The sequence below is a fragment of the Musa acuminata genome, chromosome BXJ1-2 (genome assembly GCF_036884655.1).
Source record: "Musa acuminata AAA Group cultivar baxijiao chromosome BXJ1-2, Cavendish_Baxijiao_AAA, whole genome shotgun sequence".
NCBI classification, from domain to species: domain Eukaryota; kingdom Viridiplantae; phylum Streptophyta; class Magnoliopsida; order Zingiberales; family Musaceae; genus Musa; species Musa acuminata.
Genome location: NC_088328.1, coordinates 18,273,163 through 18,279,672, shown reverse-complemented (window position 1 = coordinate 18,279,672; position 6,510 = coordinate 18,273,163).

The following is a 6,510-nucleotide window of genomic DNA, read 5'->3' as shown; positions in this document are numbered from 1 at the left end:
TTAATTCTACTAGTGTCTTCGTGTGTAATTTCAAGAGTGTATCAAATATCATATGTGGTTTCACAGATAGAAACTCGATTGAATTTATTTTTATCCAAAGCATAAAATAAAGCATTCATAGCTTTAGCGTTCAAAGAGAAAGTCTTCTTCTCCAAATCATTCTAATCATTCATTGGAAGAGAAGACTTTTGAAATTCGTTTTCAACAATCTTCCATAAATCGATATTTAACGAAAGCTAGAAAACTCTCATCCGAGTTTTATAATAAGTATAGTCCGTCCTATTGAACATAGGAGGACAAATGATAAAATAACCCTTTTGAAAGACGAAAAGAGTCATTTCTCTTGGGTGTTAAACCAAACAAGAAAAAATATGACTCTGATACCAACTGTTAGGATCGAATCAGCACCAAGAGGGGGGGGGGGGGGTGGGGGTTTGGGGTTTGGGGTTTGAAGTAGTGCTTTCGTTAAAATCATCAATTTGAAAAACTTTCGTTAAATGAAAAACCATATCGGAAAGATGTTAACTTGAAAGTGTACGGAAGCGTAGTGAATAAGTAAGTAAAATAGTTTGTAATGAAAATAAAAAGCTCAAAGTAAATGTAAACCGAGTTTTATAGTGATTCGGTCGTCATGACCTACATCCACTCCCGATTCTTCTTTCGTCGAGGCCATCGATATCTATTAACAATCTTCTTTCAATAGGCAAAGATCAACTACCCTTACAACTCGATTCTCCTTTTGATAACATCAGGAGAAAACCTTTACACCCCCACTACCTTCTCTCTTAAACTTCACCAACACTTAGAGCTTGAGAGGAGTTCTCACTAGATTACAACAGCAATTTTCTTTTTTTTTGCTCTCAGTTCTTGTGTTTACTGGGCAAGGATGAGAGGGGTATTTATATGCCCCAAATGATTCAAACTTGGAGCCTAAAAGTATCTAATCCCCGGTTTTCGAGGTTCTGGTGGTACCATCACTTGTAGCACTAACATTAGGTCATACCACCGCCTAGTTTGGCGGTATGATCACCTGACACAGTCTAGAAGACTATGTCTGGGCGGTACCACCACTTAACATTAGGCGGTACTATCGCCCAGTCTGGTGGTACCACCGCTTGACAGTATGGAAAAGTGTGCTCTTGACTTTTTCAGCTCATAGGTGGTTCCTCCTAACTTGGGGCGACTGAATGGGCATTCCACTTGGCCCAAAACAGTCCCAACTCAGGCCCAATGGGCCCCTAATTGAGTTGGAATGGTTACACCCGAAACCAACTCAATGATGACCTAAACTAACTCGATCTAGATAAATTATTATAAAGCACGAATCATTTGTTGTCCGGCATATCATTGGTTCTTCTAGCGCTTCATCCGATCCTTCGACGTATCGTCCTCTCCTTCGACGTATTGCCAAATCAGCATGTTAACACCCACAACTTTTGATCTCCTTGGTGCAATGTCCGATCCTTTGGCCCGATGCCTGAACTTATGGCACGTAGCCTTCTGCCAGCACGTCGATCAATCCTCTAGCCTGACGTCTAATCTCCTGACATGTTCAACCCCGGCCCAACATCTAATTCCTCTTGCTTTAATCAATTTGCCTCTCTTGATCGAAGTTAGTCCTGCGTCACTTAAAACGCATATTAGATTACAAACACATCAATTGATTTCATCATCAAAATCCAAGATTCAAGAGTGCAGGCCTCGGGTCTTCACACCGAGTGCATGGCCAGGGAGCACGTAGACTTGGCCTAGGTGCAACCCTTAGGTTTTCATGCCGAGGTGCATAGCTAGGGAGCGCATAGGCTCAGCCTAGGTGCAGCCTTCGAGGCTTCTCGCCGAGGTGCATGGCTAGGGAGCATATAAGCTTGGCCTAGTTGCATCCCTCGGGTCATTATGCTGAGTGCATGGCTAAAGAGCATATAAGCTCGGTCTAGATGCATCCCTCGGGGCTTCATGCCGAGGTGCATGGCTCAGGAGCGAGTCTTTTTTTACTCTTACCCATTTGAAGTGTAGGCCTCGAGTCTTTAAACCAAGTGCACAACTAGGGAACATGTAAGCTCGGCCTAGGTGTATACCTCAGCCGAGATGCATGGCTCGGGAGTGAGTCCTTTTTAACTCTTACTTATTCGAGATGTAGGCCTCGGGTCTTCAAATTGAGTGCATAGCTATGGAGCATGTAAGCTTGGCCTAAGTGCAGCCCTTGGGTTGACGCTGAGGTGCATGGCTCGGGAGCAAGTCCTTTTAACTCTTACTCATCCGAGGTGTAGGCCTTAGGTCTTCATGTCGAGTGCACGACTAGGGAGCATGTGAGCTCAACTTAGGTGCATCCCTCGGGTCTTCATGTCAAGTGCATGACTAGGGAGTGTGTAAGCTCGGTATAGGTGCATCCCTCTGGACTTCATGCCGATGTGCATGGCTTAGGAGTGAGTCCTTTTTAACTCTTACTCATCCGAGATGCAGGCCTCGGGTCTTTAAACCAAGTGCATGGCTAGGAAGCATGTAAGCTCGGCCTAGGTGCATCTCTCGGTGTTTCACGCTGAGGTGGATGACTTGGAAGCGAGTCATTTTTAACTCTTACTCATTCGATGTGCAAGCCTTAGGTCTTCAAACTGAGTGCACAACTAGGCACCGTATGAGCTCGGCCTAGGTGCATCCCTCGAGTCTTCATGTCAAGACACGCGACTCGGGAGCTAGACCCGCTAAAGGGTTTGATTGCTTCGGAGTGGTGGATTGGACCCGTCAAGGGGTTTGACCATGTTGGAGCGATGGATTGGACCCTTCAAGGGGTTTGAACGTGTTGGAGCGGTGGATTGGACCCACCAAGGGATTGGGCTCGACCGCATTGAAGCGAGAGAGTGGACCCATCTAGGGGTTTGACTGGACCACATTAAGGCGAGAGAGTGGACCCATCCAGGGGTTTGGCTCAACCGCATTGAAGCGAGAGAGTGGACCTGCCATGATACTTGACTAGTGGTGGTGAATGATGCTACGGTAGGTGGCTAAGGCGCTTTGCCCACGACATGAAGAATCATCTTACCCTTAGAATTTGTATTATCTGTGGTGCTTTTTTATGGAGGGGGCTTTCTACTACCCTAAGGTTTGATGCGCTTAGGGGGTTATGCTCCTCTTCAGGTTTCATTAACGTGTGGTGATTAGAGGCACAACTTCCTATTGGAAAATCGCGGATCGGCATCTCATGCGTAGCAAAAAATAAAAACAAAACTAGATTTCCCAAAGTCAAGTACTTAGTCATTGTGTGATGATTATGCACGAGAAAATCGTAAAACCAAAAACCACATATATCATTTAAGAAGTGTTACATAGGGAGATCATATACCTTGAAATTTTCAGATCCGATGGAGAGGATGAAGGAGAATTCGCGTACTCCTCTCTAGTAGTGATCCACATAATAGACACAATGATGACACTCCTCAGATCGTTGCGGGATCTCCCTCTCCACATGCATCACAAGGCTATCGGAGCCAAGGAGGAGGAGAGGAGGCTAAGGAGAATAGGAGGGGTGACTATCAGAAGTTCTAGCCTATGAACCGTGAGGTTCCTCCTATTTATAGAGGTACAAGCCGCTTAACCCTTAATGGATCCTTTCTTTATTGGATATTGGATCTCTATCCAATTGGATCTTATCCATAGGATACAAACTAGGGGCTCCGCGAATATCTCATATATGCACCTCTACTTGTCGCAACATCCATCATATATGTGTGACCCTCTAGGCTCGATACTGAGTTGGTCGTGAGTCGATCATATCAGAACTCCTTCTGATATAGTGAATTATTATCTTCATAATAATTCACTCGACTTATCAACTATGAGCATACTAGGCCACTATATCATAGTCCCCAAATGGTACAATGGATCTAATCCATCGGACTTATTTATCCTCAATTACTATGTATCTATAGTCTCTCATCTATCTAATATCCTAGAAGTTGTATATTAGGCATGGTAATGTCAGGCCCTTATGAAATCCTGTCCAAGTCTCGCTCTAGTTGGATTCTCCTAGAGAACTTCTCTCTCAATCTGAATGACCATGGCTAGGGATTTTGTTTGAGCGAGTACATACAGGATATTCCTCTCATGATACCAAGAGTATATGATCCTTTGTTGATACTCAATTATCTTTGTAGGGTTGGTTGTCATTCTCAAGAACCGGTTGTACTAAATCTGAAACTTCCAAACCTATAGGTTCAACGTTAAAGAATGAGGTGCTAATATAAGGTATCTTTGGTGTCTTAAGTCTAATGACCAAACACACAACTGGAACTACGAAATCGCTGTTTGACGTCAAGTATCATTAACCATCTAGTATTCCATAAGCAGATCAATCAATGAACTCATTCTTCAATGAGCACTTGCACTATACCTCTAGTGTCCCCACACAAGCGATAATAAGACCAGCAACCTCCATCACATGGATGAGTATACATCGTATTGGTCTATTTAGTTATCTCGATGTTCTTCTCGAGTAACCTATGACCGAGATGATTTAGGATCTATGTTTAAATGCAAATCGGTCTCATTATCATGATCTCATCACAATTCGATTCACATTGCACAGATCCAAAAATATCACAATATACATATAGATAATATGTGATAAAATACTAGTAATAATAAGTAAAGAGATTGTCACAGCATGTCACATGTGTCATCACTCACGTGATTGGCTTGTAGGGCACTTATAACTAACACTTCCATGTCGGGTCTGAACTTAGTTGCTATGGGTTAGGGAATGGATCTGTCTTAGTGACTTTTGCTGTGGAATTTTGCCAATAGTGGATGCCTGGGTGCAACACTACTAAGGTTCAAGTTGCTGAGCTAGTCATGGAGCTACGAATAAAGAAAGTTGAGCAAAAGCTTGAGGAGGCCCGAAGGAAGTTGCTGAGGATGAGGTGAAGGTGCAGAGCTATTGAGGCCTAGCAAAGGAGGCCGAACAGAGGCTCGAGGAGGCTCGATGGGTGCTGCCAAAGACGAGGCAAAGGCATAGGGTTATTGAAGCCTGGTTCCCTATGTTATCCTTAGTGTTGCCGAGGATAAGGTGGAGGCACTGGGCTACTAAGGTTTCGTTCCTTGGGCTATCCTTAGCACTGCTAAGGATGAGGCAAAGGCACTAGGCTAGTATGGCCTAGTTCCTGGGTTGTCCCTAGCACTACCAAGGATGAGGCAAAGGCACTAGGCTATTGAAGCCTGGTTCCTAGGCTGTCCTTGGCATTGCCGAGGATGAGGCGGAGGCACTGTTGAGCTTGCACTAAGGGTTCCCAGGAGTTGTTAGGCTAGGCCTCAAACTTTGACAGGGCTATGACGTGTCTTGGCGGTATGCTGCACTCGGCCATTGAAAGGTGTAGCGTGGGGCCACTTGTCTCTCTTGGCGTGAAGAGATCCTTGGAAGATGAGGTGTGATCTCCCCAGTTGGACTTTGGGAAGAAGAGGTGAAGTTGGTGATCCGAGGGCAAGCTATTATGCCGAGGTTACTGGCTGAGTCAACTGAGGGAGAAGTGGGGTGATAGTTTGCATTATGCTAGTAAGAGTCTGGACTCATTGAGTGAGGCTCAGGAATGCTTTTAACAGGATAAGCAAGGGGCTTATCTCTAGCCCTTGAGGATGGAGAGCGTTGGATTATTGAATAGGTGCTAGTAGGGCCCCGGTGTCTAGGTTGAGGCGAAGGCATCGTTTTATTAAAATGGGGTACGTGCCTTCTCTTTTCGAGGGGGCTTGGGACTAAAGGTAACGTTTCTTTGTCGAACGCTCGTTATGAGTGATAGGAGAATGTGCCTGCGATGTTCGACCCTTTTTCTATGACCAAAATGATGGTGTCATGAGTACCATTGACTGGTGAGTCGGTATGATTGGTTCATTGTTGAAGGTGCAGGTTCATCCTCTCATCTCCTTTGTGCTCAAGTGAGAGTGCTGACATGGCAAACCGACGTAGGAGGTCCGTAAGAGAGGCGGTTCGCCAGGGTCAATCTGGCCTTAAAGCCGTGAGGCTATGTAGAGGAACCGAGATCTGCTCAACTGCAATGTCCTCTCTTAGGACAGATAGGTTATCCTCCGGTCGAAATGTTGCCTCGTGGTTGCGAGGCTACATCCTGACAGTGGGGTTGGGTCGTCTCCTAACCGTTGGTGGTCCTGCATTACAGTCCATGTTGAGCAAGCCCCTTTGATGCTTAAGTTAACGAATGAGAGAAGATAAAATTATAAACTGTATGACAGAATTAGTGTGTAGAGAGAGAGAGAGAGAGAGAGAGAGCCCTAAAACTTAAGTCGGTTTTTTTGTAGTCCACCCTCCTCTTAGCGTTTGCTATATGGTAGTTTTTATACCTTTTCGGGGATGGATCATCTATAAGTTGTTAGCGTCGTCGATATTTTAGGAAAGCGATTTATTTGTTATGGGGTGACTATTTTGATCTCATGCTATGCAGGATTATCTCCTCATTTTTTGGCATCGCTTCGTGCAATTCTGAGCGGTATGGATTATGCTTTGCGTCCCTT